Source organism: Neophocaena asiaeorientalis, unplaced genomic scaffold, assembly GCF_003031525.2.
Source record: "Neophocaena asiaeorientalis asiaeorientalis breed wild unplaced genomic scaffold, Neophocaena_asiaeorientalis_V1.1 scaffold24, whole genome shotgun sequence".
Taxonomy (NCBI): Eukaryota; Metazoa; Chordata; class Mammalia; order Artiodactyla; family Phocoenidae; genus Neophocaena; species Neophocaena asiaeorientalis.
This window is the reverse complement of record NW_020185317.1, coordinates 2,652,820-2,669,645: the sequence shown is the minus strand read 5'-3', so window position 1 is coordinate 2,669,645 and position 16,826 is coordinate 2,652,820.

The window sequence follows — 16,826 nt, the reverse complement described above, 5'->3', positions numbered from 1 at the left end:
AAACCATGCTGTGTCTAAATTTAAATAATAATTTAACATAACACATTTTAATATGAGAATGGTAGACTTTTCAATTTTAACAATGAACGATGTAGTTAGCAAAATATTTCAATGGAAAATATATACGTTGTTAAATGAACACAAATATTTCAATACGTTCTCATTTTCAAATTATCGATATAAATTATTTTCAAATATTCTAAAAGATGCAAAAAAGAAATATAGACATATATATACACACATATATGGTGTATGAAATATATATCAAATCATATCATATATCATAGAGATGTAAAAGCTGCTAGACCTGTACTAGTAGTTAGTGTTCCACTAGAGAAACATAACCAGCAGAAACAGAATCTCCCTCTCTCCCTCTTTCTCTGTCTCTCTCTCTCCCTCTCTCTCTATATAATGTGCCATATATAACCATATATGCATATCGTATATGTATATGTATATATATGATATATCACACATAATTGTATGGTCAGGCCACTCCAGGTGGCTGTTCTCTTGCTCTCTGCACATCCCCTGCTCGACCTGTGCCTACTTCACCTACACCCTTACTCACATGACTGACCTTCCTACGTACTTGCCCCAGGCCCCAGCTAGCGATTTTTCTTATCAAAGGGCCAGTGAGGGGTAGGCCCATCTGCTAGTTTCCCTGGTAATGCGCCAGTCTGAGCTTAATCCCCCCTATAACAGCATTCTCCCTGTCCACCCCCATCCCCTCTCCCCCAAGCAAAGACTGCTGCCACGTTCTGCCCAAACATGGTGGGGGGTCTGCTCTAGGACCTTGCTTCAGACATGTAAGATCCCTCATCCATTAAACCACTGATGTCCCTGTTGCTGACTCCAGGCTCTTTCTTTAATCTTGAAGCTGGGAAAGTACAGGCCTTGTAGGCCTGCGTGGTGCAGCCCAACAATAATATGATGACATATATATGACACATGATTTCTATATGGAGAGAGAGAGCCAGAGACAGAGAGACAGAGAGGGACTCATTGTGAGGAACTGGCTTACAGGATTTGGGGCTGGCTAAGTAAGTTTGAAATTCATGGGGTAAGCTATCAAGGATAGGTTGAAAACTCTCTGGTCGGAACTGATGCAGGCTACAGGCAGAATTTCTTTTTCGGGAATCGGGTCTTTCAACTGATTGAATCGAGCCCACACAGATTATCTAGGATAACATCTTTTACTTAAAGTCAAGTGATTACTGATGTTAATCACATCTACAAAATACATCACAGCAACATCTAGATTAGTGTTTGATTAAAGAATTGGGACTATAGCTTAGCCAAGCTGACATGTAAGACTATCACTGATCATTAAGTATTATGTTTTAATAGATTTCATTTTATTGATATATATTTCCTATCATTATGAAACAATTGCATTATATCTGTAATGTCATTAGATTCAGAAAACAATTACAGTAGTCAAACATACAATTTAAGTCACTACTTAGGCAGTATCATAAGAATCATCCAGAAGTTGATTTGTATTTCTCAGTCTAAATATCTTAAAGGCATGACAAATATCCTAATGATGTAATGATGTTGGTCAAACTGCTCAGCAATTTGCTGCAAAATATTCACACATATTAAAACAGAAAGACTTGAAATTGCATTTAATGTACATAAGCCCAAATGAGAACCAAAATTCTTTTATGAAATGTTACAATAGTATTTTTTAATTGAAGTATAGTTAATTTACAATGTTGTGTTAGCTTTGGGTGTACAGCAAAGTGACTCAGATATATATATATATATATATATTCTTTTTCAGATATTTTCCATTATAGGTTATAGGTTATTACAAGACATTGAATATAGTTCCCTGTGCTATACAGTAGGTCCTTGTTGTTTATCTATTTTATACATAGTAGTGTGTATATGTTAATCCCAAATGCCTAATTTACTTCCCCCCCCCACCCTCACTATACCCTTTGGTAACTGTAAGTTTGTTTTCTATGTCTGTGAATCTACTTCTATTTTGTAAATAAGTTCATTTATATCATTTCTTTAGATTCCATATATAAGTGATATATGATATTTGTCTTTCTCTGTCAGACTTACTTTACATAATATGATAATCTCCAGGTCCACCCATATTGCTGCAAATAGCATTATTTTATTCTTTTTTATGGTTGAATAATATTCCATTGTGTATATATACCATGTCTTCTTTATCCACTCATCTGTTAATGGACACTTAGGTTGCATCCATGTCTTGGCTATTTACAAAATAGTGCTGCTATGAACATTGGGATGCATGTATCTTTTTGAATAGAGTTTTTTCCCAGATATATGCCCAGGAGTGGGATTGCAAGATCATATAGTAACTCTATTTTTAGCTTTTTAAGGAACCTCCATACTGTTCTCCATAGTGGCTACATCAATTTATACTGCTGCACCTACCAACAGCGTAGGCAGTTTTCTCCACGCCCTCTCCAGCATTTATTATTATTGTTTTTTTTTTACTGTTGTGGCTTCTCCCGCTGCGGAGCACAGGCTCCGGACACGCAGGCTCAGCGGCCATGGCTCAGGGGCCCAGCCGCTCCGTGGCATGTGGGATCCTCCTGGACTGGGGCATGAACCCGTGTCCCCTGCATAGGCAGGCGGACTCTCAACCACTGCGCCACCAGGGAAGCCCCAGCATTTATTATTTATAGACTTTAATGATGGCCATTCTGACTGGTGTGAGGTGATATCTCATTGTAGTTTTGATTTGAATTTCTCTAATAATTAGCAATATTGAACATCTTTTCATATGCCTATTGGCCATCTGTATGTCTTTTTGGAGAAATGTCTATTTAGAAATTAGAACATTCTCTAACACCATATACAAAATTAAACTCAAAATAGATTAAAGACCTAAATGTAAGACCTGATACTATAAAACTCCTAGAGGAAAACATAGGCAGAATACTCTTTGACATAAATCGCAGCAGTAATTTTTTGGACCCATCTCCTAGAGCAATGCAAAAAAAAAACAAAGGACCTAATTAAACTTAAAAGCTTTTGCACAGCAAAGGAAACCATAAACAAAAACGAAAAGACAACTACAAACTGAGAGAAAACATTTGCAAATGATGCTACTGACAAAGGATTAATTTCCAAAATATACAAACAGCTCATACAGCTCAATATCAAAAAAGCAAACAACCCAATCCAAAAATGGGCAGAAGACCTAAATAAGCATTTTTCCAAAGATGCGATGTTACAATAGTATTAAAATGAGCTCAGTACATTTTTTAAAAGGATATACAACCAATAGCCAAAACACAAGTACCTCACAAATTGGTAATACTAGGTTTAAGACCAAGAAGTAAAGGAGGACAAAGGTAAGGTTTTAAGCCACACTACCAGTATAATAATTGAAGACATTCAATTACAGATTAACACTAATGAAGAAGATTGTTAAATCAAAATGTTCATGACAGAGTAATAAATCTGTAGATATGGGTGACTGTGCTCAGTCAAGGGCACAGATTAGATTATCTGAAGAAAGATGCTTAGAAAAAATTTATTCTGTGAAGAAATGCCAAAACAAACTATGAAGGATGCATGAGTCAAATACCTAAATAAATCCTTGGAAACACGTAAACCTTATGGCAACACTTCATAAATATGTGTAGTGATGGATCCTAAGTCGAATCCTAATCTTTTTGCTAACCCTTTCTAGAGTACTACTAAGAGAGGAAAATGTAAAGGATATGTCAAGAGTTTGTTCTAAAAATAATAACATTGAAGTTACACTTTTTCTTAATTCACACAGAAGTTCTTGCATGCAAATACTTGTCAATTGGTCTAAATTCTGACTTTCAGTGATATTATCTATGTGGAAAACCTAATAGCATTCTGATCATTACGGCCCTATTTGTTTGAGGCTTCATAGGTATAAATTGAACCAGAGTGGGGGCCCTTTGGTCCTTTTATGACTCTGTATGTTGGTTGCAGAAACAAAATTTTGTTAAATGATTATGAACTAAAAGAAAATTATTCAATACACTTTTACATCTAATTCAGTAACTTATAGCTCAATATTGTTCTGTATATTTGAGCTCTAAGAAACATTTTTTACTTATTTAATTCAGTGACATATATTATGACCTTTGGGCATTTCTGTATCACTGCTACCTTCTACTTCTCTTTTCATATGTCTTTCCCTCGTCGGTACTCGGTACTCTCATTTATTCTTTAGAGTTCCTTTCTTAGGTTAAAGGCTGATTTTAGCTTCATCGGGCTATCTCCTACTCTAAAACATCTCTGATTTCCCTCTTTGTATCATATATGATATAAGGCTTATTCTCTTAGGATTTTCTAAAAAATTAATTCACACCAAGTGAATGGTTGATAATGACACAAAATGTTGTTCCTAGGAGGAAGAATTTACTAGTTAATCAAGGACTTCTGGAGTGAGGATGATGAAGTCAAAAGTATGGAATGGCAAGGATAGGACTGAGCCCCTGAGGCCAGTTGGGTCACTCTACCTCTGCATGAGGACTACACTGAGTCAGAGAAGACTCCAGTATCCAGAGGTTGAACACTGAGCTGTCTCATCTTGAAAAATGGAGCAGAGTACTGGGACTGAAAAGTATCAAGGCATTTAGATTCAGGAAGATTTCAGCAAATGAAGTAGATAGAGGTCTAATAATGAGTGAAATAAGTAGCATAGACTGGATATAATTGGAATTTTCCTCTCATTAGTTATTATTTCTACTTTCCTTCTCTTTCGAGTACTTATACAAATACCTCTTTTTAATCTGAGACACATATTCTTAAATTGAATGTCAACAGAAGAAGTGTTAAGAGGTACACGTGTCAGCATGAAAATTTTCATAGCACCTCATGCCCTGAGCTATTTGGGGGTACTAAGTACAGGCAGTTCTATTAGAGAATAACTTGCATACAATTTGTGCTCTGAGTTCTTATTACATTTCAGTTCTAAGCTAGGAGTTGTATTTGAGAGGCACTTTGTAAAAGAGAAGTTTTATGTTATTACAAACCCAGGAGTTTAACATTTCATTTATTTTCATTTTCTTATTGATTAATATCTGAAAAATAAAATTTATGTACAGTAGCTTACAGATGGTTGTGTTTTTCTCTTCTAGAGTACTACAGATCAAGTTCATGTTAACTGTAAATTTCCTGGGAAAAAGAATGTGGTATCTCCTTTAAAAAACTTCATGTTATATATGCGTGGCAAAGAAGACTCAAATATTATTTAAAATAATGAGAGCACCAGATTCTTCTTTTTTAAATTGTGCTCTGATAAAGCTAGAATATGCATAGAGATGTTTACTTTATTGGAAAAATATAGCTGTTGTGAAAGATTGATGTCCACAGGAAACAATTTTACAAGGAAGGAAATAGTGCTTATCATTGGATTAACAGTCAGTAAATTGACCAATCTGAAAAAATGTACATCCTCTATTGAAATTATTAATGTGTGTTGAAATGCATGTGGGAAGATAAGCTTCAGTAAGCCCACATAATAACTCATTTGACATGAAAAATATTTTTGTTTAAAAAAAAGCTGCATATAGAAAGAATGATGACTTTTTTACACTCTGAATGAATTTTTCTTACCCAAAACTTATCCCTTAGAATATATGGATATAGTATATATATATGCATATTTCGTATTTACATTTTTTTCTAGCATATTTTGTGACTACAGAAAATATCAGTGGCTTTTAGGCCTGTGGAGCCAAGGTAAGATAGCATGTATAGGGCATGATTAGAGGTAACCTTCTTTAGAATTGGGGCTAAAGAAATAGTTAAATTGCTTGACAGAATATCCAGGGTTGATAAGTACATGTATCTTCCTCCATTTCAGAATACAAGACACAAATAAGAATCTTTCAACCATTCTTTTCTACCAAGTAAAGTGGTTTTGTTTGTTTGCTTGTTCTTTGATTGTTTCATCCATTTCCTTGTTAAGGTTTTGTTTCCTTTTGCATTTCAGCTATTTATAGTTAGAAGTTTGTTATTTTTCATCAGGGTAATTCAATACCACATATGTATTGGTATGAAATATAAGGAAGCTGGTTAATATGACAAATAGTCTAGGCCTATTTTGATAACAATTAAAAAAACAGAAATCTCTTTTAACATGAACTTTACTGATAGATTAGTTTTGAGATCTCAGTCTGTGTGATGGCTCCCTAGAATTTTAAGTAGGATTGTGTATACATGGAGTAATAGGTAGAGAATCATATAATTTGTCTTTTAAACAGGGACACTTTCAGTAATGAAAAGGGCACACAAAATAATTATCAGGTGTCAGTTGATCTATAAAAGGCATAAACTTAGACTTGGCTTTGGAAGAATCAAGAATAGTGATAGGACACTATGCAGTAAGATTTACAGAATTCTTCCAGATTCCCTCATAAAAACAAATATCTTTTCTTACATCATACTTCCTTACAGACTTTGAATAAACATAAGTATAGCTATTCCAAATGGCTGAAAAATAAAGGTAGAATTATTTTATTTAGGAAGTCAAACTGTGATGAATAAAATCATTAGAGTGTGAGTGGTCTAGGCTACATTCATTAATATATATTCTTAGATTAATGTATCAAATTGGAGAAAGGACACTTTTGAAAGCACAAGAAGTCTTGTCTCAAGGAGAGGTGTGAAATATAGGATGGTTCCAGGGCACAGGAGTACAAATTATCCCCAAACGTTTGTGGAGGCTAGTCTCACTGCCCAGACTACTGGGTTGGCTCTAGGATTTGTGATTTCTTCAAAGGGAATGCATAACTTGGGCAAAGAGACAGACATCACAAAAAGACGGCACAAATATCCATCTATTATCTCACAAGCTGATTTCATGGGTATTGCAGGCTTACTTTAGAAATAAAAGATGTTAAGAGTTTCAGAGTTGTAAAAGGTAGTAGAGATAACTTACTTAAAATTGCTAATTTTGCAGATAACGTTACTGAGACTTATAGAAAGTGAGAGATTTGGCCAAGGTTAAACAATTTTAAGGAATTTTACTATTGTCTTCTTAAATGAAAAATGTAGATAAAAAGAAATTTTAAAAAGTATTTACCATTTGATTTTGAGATAATAAGAGTATAATAGAAGTGAGAACAAATATGAGTAAGAAAGAGTATTCCTAAAGGATTTGTATAGTTTAATGAAAATTTACAGATTTAGAAGAATAAGATACCCATTGATTACTTGTCATTTGAATAGTTAGGACAAGAATTAACTACCTTTACTATTTTTAACATTTGGATATTCAGCAGGAACAGAGTTAAGTACCTAAAGTATTCTTAGAAATTTAGTAGAGTTTTTTACAGCTTTGACCTTTCACTATTTCACATTAGGATTGGTTGGCAATTCTTTCTATCCCCACGGGTTACTGAGGCTATAAAAAGAGAAGGAAATTGAATAACTAGAAAATTAAATGCATTATATGAAAAGGCCAAAGAAGAAGTCTATGGCTTCATAATTCATGGAAAGTATAAGATATAAAAAAATCTGGATGACAAGATATATACTATGTGGGAAGGTAGGGGATGTTTTTGATCCTTGCTAATAACAGTAGATTTGCTAAACTCTTAGAATTCAACCTTGAAATAGTGTTTTACATTCCAATAATCTAGGATTAGAAACAAAGATGGATGCTATTCAGGAGATTGCTGATAATACTCCTATCCATTTGAATGCCAAGTAGACAGCTCTGATGAATGCTGCCCTGTAAAGATTGTTCAGTACCAGTGACAGAAACTAACTTTAGGTGACATAAAGCAGGAGGGACTGTATTGGGGCATATATTAACTCTGATTTCTTCTGATTAAAGGCAGTAATTTTTGTTCCTACTTTCTCATATATAAAATCAAAAAAAAAAACCCTACTATATTAATCATCTGTCCCCTCATCAACATCTCTGGCTCACTCTATATCAGTATGAAAGGACAGCATGAAGGACTTAAAATTTTTTGCTTATATGGAAGCATTTCGCTAACCTCTTAGTAGGTGACTTGACTTTAACATATTCAGATGGCTAAGGTATTTGAGTCATATTTGTAAAAAAAGTTTACATAACAGTATAAAACAAAATATAAGAAATATCAATATGATATTTAGCTGATAAAATTGATAAAGCTTTATGTGTAAGAAAATTTGTACATTCTTTATATGTCAAGAACAACAGGAAACTACTAACCAAATAGTTCAAAACAGACCTTCTCTCTTAGATCATATATTCTGGCAGGGGAAAGAATTATTACACAGTAATTATACAACTAGATATGTAAGTATAAATGTATCTGTAAATATTCTCTAAAGAAAAACAATAAGTTGCTAATAGGGAAAAATATAAAACATGAATTCATGCAACAGTTATTCAGTGAAATCCATATATTGACAACCTACTTTTGAGTGTCAGCAACTAAAAAATTAGAGTGTCATTTAACATCAACGGTAAGGCAATAGAAATTACAAATATTAACAAATATACAAAATTTTATAAATTTATAAATGTATATGTATTCCATATCTATATCTATATCCATATCTATATCTATACATAGATATAGAAACATATATGAAAAAACAGATATAGTACATTTATTTCACTAAAGATAATCAATAACACCAAATATATGCTAAAGGATGTTGGCCTTATCATCTTAAAGACGTTTAGGTTAAATAGTAAATTTAATAGATCTTATACATTGAATTATATATGTCATTTATATTTGTTCTTAATTGTATGATTGCATTAAATATTGACATAATTATAATATAAGCTGGCCCAGAAAAGAATGTTATATAATCTAAGATATATTATGAACAAGAAAAGTAATATGAAGTTATTTCTAAAACATAAGGAAACAGCATATGATGTTTTTATAAATTCTGCTTTTACAAGATGAACAGTAAACTTAGCTGTTTGGGAATGCTTATTTATATCATGAGGAAAGTGAAACGGACAACTATGAGAAATGGAATATATTACAAGTTAATGCTTATGTTATGATCCAGCAAAATCAAGAAGAAAATTGATTAAGGAAAAAAGAGAAGAAAAAGCAGAGCAATCACACTCCCACACACATATACACACATAATGTATCATGTACAGTACAAGGGCTGGATACAAAGATGCATAAAATATGGACCTATCCTTTCACTCACTAGACAAATAACTTTTAAATGTAAATGTACTGCTTTGTAATATGATTCTTGAAATATAGCTTCAAATGTAGTTTTAAAACCATGTTTTTAGTTTGCTTATTTGATATGTTTGGTGTATATATACACATACACACATACACATAAACACACACTTAAGATTCCCTCAATAAATTGAAATTTCTCACTCATAAATAAGTGTACTGTTAACTTTTCAAAGTCAGGGATTGTCTTTTGTCTCTGAATGCTATCACCTAAACACAGTAATACAACACATGTCACACAGAAGGAAATCAATTGTACTTTGGGGATTAATTGATTTATTAATTAATATATTTATAAATAATAAATTAATGACAGAAAATCTAAATTCTAAACAAATTTTGTTTGCCTTTGATTAAACTGCTTTAACTCTGTTTATAATTTTTCCTCCAACCTCACTGTTGAGCATTACAAGGCCGAGAACTCCGATTCTTCATCTCTGAGACACACATTCTTAAAAAATTTTTAAACTTAAAAATTAATTTCAGTTTTAAAAGCCTCAAATATGACTCAATCATTTTAATTTAGAAAAAAATCAAAGCAATGTCTGCTTCCCTCATTTTACATATTTGAATTAAGTTGCATCTAAATAAGTTTTCACATTCTAATAGAATATCTTCCATTTGTAGATTTCAAGTGCAAAATATAGAAGACTTCACATCTAGAAAATAGGCCTTTGGGATCTAAACTCATTATCATTAAAGTGTTAACTTCTAATTGTATTACTTTTAATAATGTATCTTCTACATAGATATTACTCAATGCCTGCAATTCCGGAAGTAGGAAATTTAGAGGTTATAATGCAGGGGAGATTGCTAAGAAGATTCTGAGTTGTCACGATTAAAAATTTTGAGTTGTCACGATTAAAAATTCCTATTGATCATTGCAGGAAGCAGAAAAGTGTGTTGTTCATTGATTTTCTTTGGCTACTGAATGCATTAGTCCTGACACATTTGATGGGTAGGCAAGTTTTCAAAGGAAGCTCAGTTAAGCTAATCTTAGTTCACAGGAATATTCACAATGGAATAAGAAAATCTGTAATTGCAAGAGCAAATAGAAGAGTCAGAGGACTATATTATGAGCTGTATCAGCATAAAAATTAGACATGAGCCTTCCCAAGAGACCACAGTAAAACACATCAAGGCTTTGATGCTGTTTTCACAAATGTAGCAATTACTGGATAAATTGGGTTTTAGCTTTTCACCCTTCAGCCAAGATAGTGAATGCAAAGCAATGAGTTGTTCTGTCTTCTTGGCTCAGGGAGAGTATCAGAATTCCATCAAGTTCATAGAGATACAAATGAAGACATTAGATAATTGTATCCCACAAGTGAGACTAACAGTAATGCTACAGCCTATAAATTCAATATTTTTCTAATGATTATTTCTTTAAAGTCCATATTCATCCATAAGTTGTATTATAGACTACTAAAGTAGAAAGAACAATAGCAAATGCAAATTGTAAAGACTATTCTACCCTGGGAATTAAATTCCATTAAAAAATAAAGCTGGAAAGTATGATCTTGTATCTCTGTTGGAAGCTGTTTACTGACTTATTAATACAATGTCAGAGTACAATGTTACCTCTCAGTAGTATAGGATGGTGTCAAAATGCTATGTATATTTTTCCAGTACATTAAGTACCAGGGCATTGTGTATGTTTTAGGTGAAGATTAATTAAATTAGCATAAACCAAATGGTCTTTTATGCCCACAAACAAACATTGTATATTTGGCAATCACCTTTCTCATTTTTCCAGGCCATTTAACATACAAGCATACAATTCAAATTGGTAAGAATAAATGAAGACATATAGAATATTAATATCATATTCCAATTTAATGAAATCCAAAAAGAAAACCCCCATCCCCTGGGCACACTAACATGTCTTTCAATGTCTTTGGAAATATGTCCTTCAATACAGAAAAAACTATTGTAAATTATCAATCATGTGTGAGATATTTGAATTTTAATAAATATTTTGCTTTTTGATATATTATCAAAATGTTACAAAAATTAAGTATTTTAAAATATTACAACAACTATGTGTTGGTTTGCAAACTGGCACAAAGGGCGGTGAGAGACGAAAGAAAGAAACAGGCCACTCCAGATTGGTAGGTGGCAAGTGTAATAAGCAAGGGAACTTACATATTAAGCTTGTCTCAGATGACCCCAAGGTGAGTAGATCTCTGTTCATGCCCACCAGAATCTTAAAATTTTATGTAGAGGCTTTACTGGGTTCAGTTACGTATACCATCCAGGTGGTCTGAACAGCACATTGCTCTCTGAAAGCTTCATCCTTGAAAATGGTTCTCACTGTGGAAATGGTGAGCACAGCACATGTGACAGGGACAGGGGACAGTGTGAGAAGCCTCTAATTGCCCAGGTCCAGCTCAAGGGTAAACCGGCAGTGGTTCTCTGCGTCTGGTCTTTACAGGCTCTTACAATCTTCCTTCCCCTCCCCCCACCCCCATCTTGTCTTCCTGTCTTCTGAAATGTGCCCCTAGCCATCAGCAAGGGGTTTCATTAGCATGGCAGTGGCTCTTTGGCAGCTATCTAGTTGCACTGGAGGCAGATACAACAGCAATAATATAGGCACATGCAAGAAAAATCACAGATTAATATGCTGCCCAAAATAAGTAACTTTTTTCACCAAAAATCCCATGATCCAAACTATTCTTTATTAAGTCCCCTAAGCTGGTGATCAGATCACTTGGGTTGTTCACTTGTGCCCTCATGTGATGATACATTAGCAGACTCATCAGCTATGAACATACATCCTGTTTGGATCATGGCACAGGTGCCTCCTGGCAGGGTAGTAATAATGACCAAGACTATTCTATTTCGGAGGACAGTTTTTCTCATTAAAGATATTTTAGTGTTCAGTAAAGACAGGCTTTGTTGACTATCATTTAAGTCTTGTTGGGTGAATTTAGTAAGGGCTATAATGTCCTCCAGGCCAACAGAGGGAAAAAAGATGGCAGCCAAATGATCGTACCACCGGAAAGTAGAATGTGCCAATCCGGCCTTGAGGAGAGGGAAGTTGGCAGCTTTAGTAACTTAACTTGGTTGTGAATATTATACCTGTTGTTGGTTGGGGTGGGGGATGCAGTACTGTCAGGCATGAGGAGATGGACTAGGGGTGAGATAGGCCAGACTAGGACCTCCATATTCTCCCCTTTTTCAACTGCATGTGTATAGTGTGTTTCGGCAGGTCCAGCTTGCAGCAGAACAAAGGGATCCCAGTGGAAATTGAGTAGTTCCCCTTCACCCAGGGGTGTGAAATAACTCACCATTCCCACTGGGACATCCCATTGCAAATTCCAGTAGACAATGCCTTTCCCAGGCATGATGGGACTTGGTATTCTCAGCAGCACAGCACTTTGATCAAAGGTAGAGTTGGGGCAATGGCTTTCCACAACTTCCATACTTTTACAATATTGGGTGTCTTGGCAGGGGTCCCCAGTCTGGCGTATGCCTTACAATTCAAATGTATTAAAGCCTGGGATAGTATATACTTTATTCCCCTTGGCCAAGGTGGTTTTACTTGTTAGCAGTTTAATCTGCTGCTTTACTATTCCATTTTTTCTTTCTATCAACCCTGTTGCTCGCCAGTTCTAAGGGAGCTGGAACTTCCAATGTCATGTTCTTTTGCCCAGGCTTACATATCATGACCTTTGATATATAACCCCGATCACTGTCTATCCAATGAGGGTATGTCTACATGGTACTCAGCTTCTCTAATCTTCTAATGGTGGCAGCCTGGCTTGCACAGTAACAGGGAAAAGCTTGGGTTAGGCCAGACATAATGTCCGTAGGCATACATATTTGGAACTCCTCATTCAGAGGGAGGGGACCAATCTCATCAATTTGTCAGTCCCTCACCAGTTGGGAAGTCTGATAGGTAGTCTCAGACTCCTTTGGTTTTGGGTATGGTTTAGAACTCACAGGACATGTTATTACTGCATTAACCAAGTCACTGTATTTCAAGGGCAATTCAGCAACCTTGGCTATAGACCATCCTTCATGGATGTTCTTGTGGCTGCTCTTTCTGTGCACCCAATCTGCTGTACCTATTAAAGCGTTGGTTGCTAGGGTTTGTACTCAATCACTTTTCTGATTGCCAGTGGGTGTCAGCACCTTATGAGCCAGGACATGGAAAATAGTGAGGACTGCATCAGGCTCTTACAGGTGAACCCAAATATCTTTCCACATTTCTTGATCCCACGAGGGCTTATTGGTGATCATCCACCCCCAGGCTTCTCATTGTCTAAGACACAAGGTTAATTCCTTTAGAGCAGCCCAACTGTCTTGCAAAGAGTTAATGGCCAGGGTTCATGAGTGACCACCAGCCAAACCACCCTGAGTTTAGCCCACTTGCTGCTGTGGTTCATTCCTGTGTCCATCCAGATAGTGTCAGTGTTGGGCTGAACGGCAATTTCAGTCCATGTGGGCAGGTTGCTCTGACTAGACTCACCTGTATACCAGGCATCAGCGAGAATTTCCTTACTGCCTATCTACGGGCCACAGGGACCACTACAGGAATAAGGCCTGGGACATTTGGAGGATGTACGTAATCTACAAGGCCTAGTTGAACCCACACTTCTGGAGGACAGGGTGTTCCTCTGCTGCAAATAGGCAAGTCACTTAGTCATAATGGGAGCTGGAGCCATGGAAGGATGTATCAGTGGAACATATTCTCAACGTATCCCTAGATAGGAAGGGAAGTGTTTACCATGGTGTGCAGTTCCTTCATCAGATGCTCTACCTGAAGGAGCATTGTGTACTCTGCCAGGAGCTGTTGTTCTGTGGGAATATATCAGGTTTCTGCCCCTTCCAAAGTCTCTCCTTCTGTTTTCTCTGCCGCAATGCCCAATCCATTCCTGCCGAAGTCACAATTACATTTAACTTAAATGGTGGCCTTTCCCGGGAGATGCCCAGAGCTTTAATCTGCTTCACTGGAATTTTTGCCTTCACAAAGGAGGCTTGCTGCCCCAGTCTCACACATACCCTTTATTTACCAGGAGGTATAAGGGAAAGAGACACTGTGCCAGGTGAAGAATAGAAGTCCTTCAAAACCCCCAAATCCCTACAAAGGTTTGTACCTCTTTCACATTCTTAAGGGTTAGATAGGCTTGCATCTTATCAATCACAGCATCTGGAACAATGCAAGCCTTACCCGAACAAACAATCCCAAAACTTTATGGTGGTACAGAATGTCCTGCAGCAGAGGCAAGTCTTCACATATTAACACTATACCATCAGTGTAATGGGCCCGTTTTACTGATGTGGGGAAGGAGAACAGGGACAGGTCTCGGGCTACCATCCCATAACATATTGTGTGACTGTACAGGTAGCCTTGGAGAAACAGTCAAAAGATCTATTGATGCCCCTCCCACATGAAAGCAAATTGACCATGTGACTCACAGAGTCTAGAGGTATACTGACAAAAGCATTTGCTAAGTCCAGTACAGAATGGTACATTCCTAGGACCCTGGCCAAGGCACCTAAGATGGTGATAATATTGGACACAGCTGTGTGGTTGGGACACTACTATTTTTAAATTTTCAGTCCTCCACCATGAGCCATTTGGCTTTTTTTACTGGCCATACTGGGCTGTAGAAAGCATTATGGGCAGACTGTACAATATCCACCAGGTGCAGTTCTTGGATAGTTTCTCTTATTTCTTTATACCCCCAGGTAATTTATATCATTTGGCAGTAACCACTCTTCAGTGTTACCCCTCAGCACTGATCTGATTATTCTAACTTGGAGGCGAAATTCACCAAAAGAGGTTTGCAGAGTTTGACCTTGTAGGATTTCAATGTCTAATATGTACTCTAGTATTGGAGAGATAAAAACCTCATTCTCATGGGAGAGAACACCAATTTGCAGTGCCAAAGGGACTGTAACAGGTTGCCCTCCGTAACCATCAATGGTACTGAGAGGGGCAGAAACCTCCTGAGGGTGACCGTGTATAAGAGTACGTTCAGCTCCAGTGTTAACCTGAGCAGTTACCTGTTGTTTATTTCTGTAGGAACAGTGAATAGTGAGCTTAATATGAAGCCTCTGAATGCCTCTAACAGTCCTCACTTAGAGGAAATCTTGACCTTCATCCTATACCCTAGGCATGGGAGGCACCCACCCTGAATAGGACTTTATCACTGAGCCCTCTTCTAGAGCAGGTGGGGGCATCAAGCACAGTAGAGACAGGTGAATTAGGTCTGAACTGTTGTCCAGATTTTAAGATTTTATAGGCTGTCAAACAGAGCATCAAGTTGCCAGTCTATCCTTTTTTGTGGGATCCTGGCAGCAATGAGGTCAAACCACATTAGCTTCTGGCTTACTTTTACTGGACCCTTTACAGTTGATTGGGACAGTATTTTGTCTTCTGGAGTTCCCTGTCTGTTTCTGGTTTTTCCCACAGACTGTATCTATTCCCGGGCTTTGTCAGTTTCTCCTAGGTCAGCAATGGATTGCGCCACACCATAAATGCCTTGTCTCATGACTGGGCACAGCATAGATATCAATGCCCCATACCAGGTGCTGGGGGTGAACTGGAGTATCTAGGCTTTCTTTCCTGCAGTGAATGTGGTTCAATGAGGGCCTTCAGACACAGGGGTATAAATGGCCTGTCTCATTCCCAACTCCCTAAGGATTTGTTGTACCTCATCTATAGATTTCCAGGGTCCCACATACCCAGGGAGACCCCCCTCATCGGTCCAAGGCTCCTTGAAGGCTACAGTAACCCAGTCTATAGGGGAGTGAATACCTTGAACCCTCTGAGTACCAGGCAGACACTGCTGGAGGGCACAGTGTGGTGATGTTGCTCATTTTTTCTTCCTCCTGCCCAGTCAGAGAAATGCCATCACTCCCCGCTTCCATACTCTCTCCCATATTGGCACTATCCATGCCTGGATACTTTCCTTGGACTTTGCTGGAACTTGGCAGCTATATCGGTAAGCTCATTGGGAGTGTATTCTCTCATCAGGAATGTTTCCTGACTTGGAGGCTGCCCCACTGGCTGAGGTCGCTGTTACTATACTTTTGCTTTCCTGTGTATTAGGTGTCTGATGGCAAGGGGCGTTTCATCTGTGTCACTGTCAATCACCACAACGTTCTCCTCTTTCTCCTTCTCACTTTCCCAGGGGTTTCACCTTTTACCATCTTAATCAGGCTTTGTCATAAGCACTCAAATGTTAATCCAGGGCAGCTTGTGTCCTCCTATCTTTGCAAAACATCACGCTGAGGCCTCCAATTTATCATTCAGTTCTCCTACCTGGTCTGCCAGCCCCAAATCTAGCAGAGCAGTGGACACCCACACATCCTTCTCTAACCTCAGTTCTTCTTCCAATTTTCTAACTGAAGCTTCAGCCTCTAGTTGGGCATCAGTGGCCAGTTGACCTGCCCAGACTAGAGACCAGCCCACTGCAGCAGCCATTCATTTCCCTTCTTTGTCCCAGTGCACTACACACAATTCCTCAAACAAACACATTAGGCCAGCTGGCATTCTGGGGGTGTCCCCAGGCACAAGCATTTAACATAGAGATTACCCCTCCCTACCTAGAGGTCGATGGCTAACTTGGAATTTTTCCTGTGGATACCTCTTTTTCAAGGCTCATTGCTCTA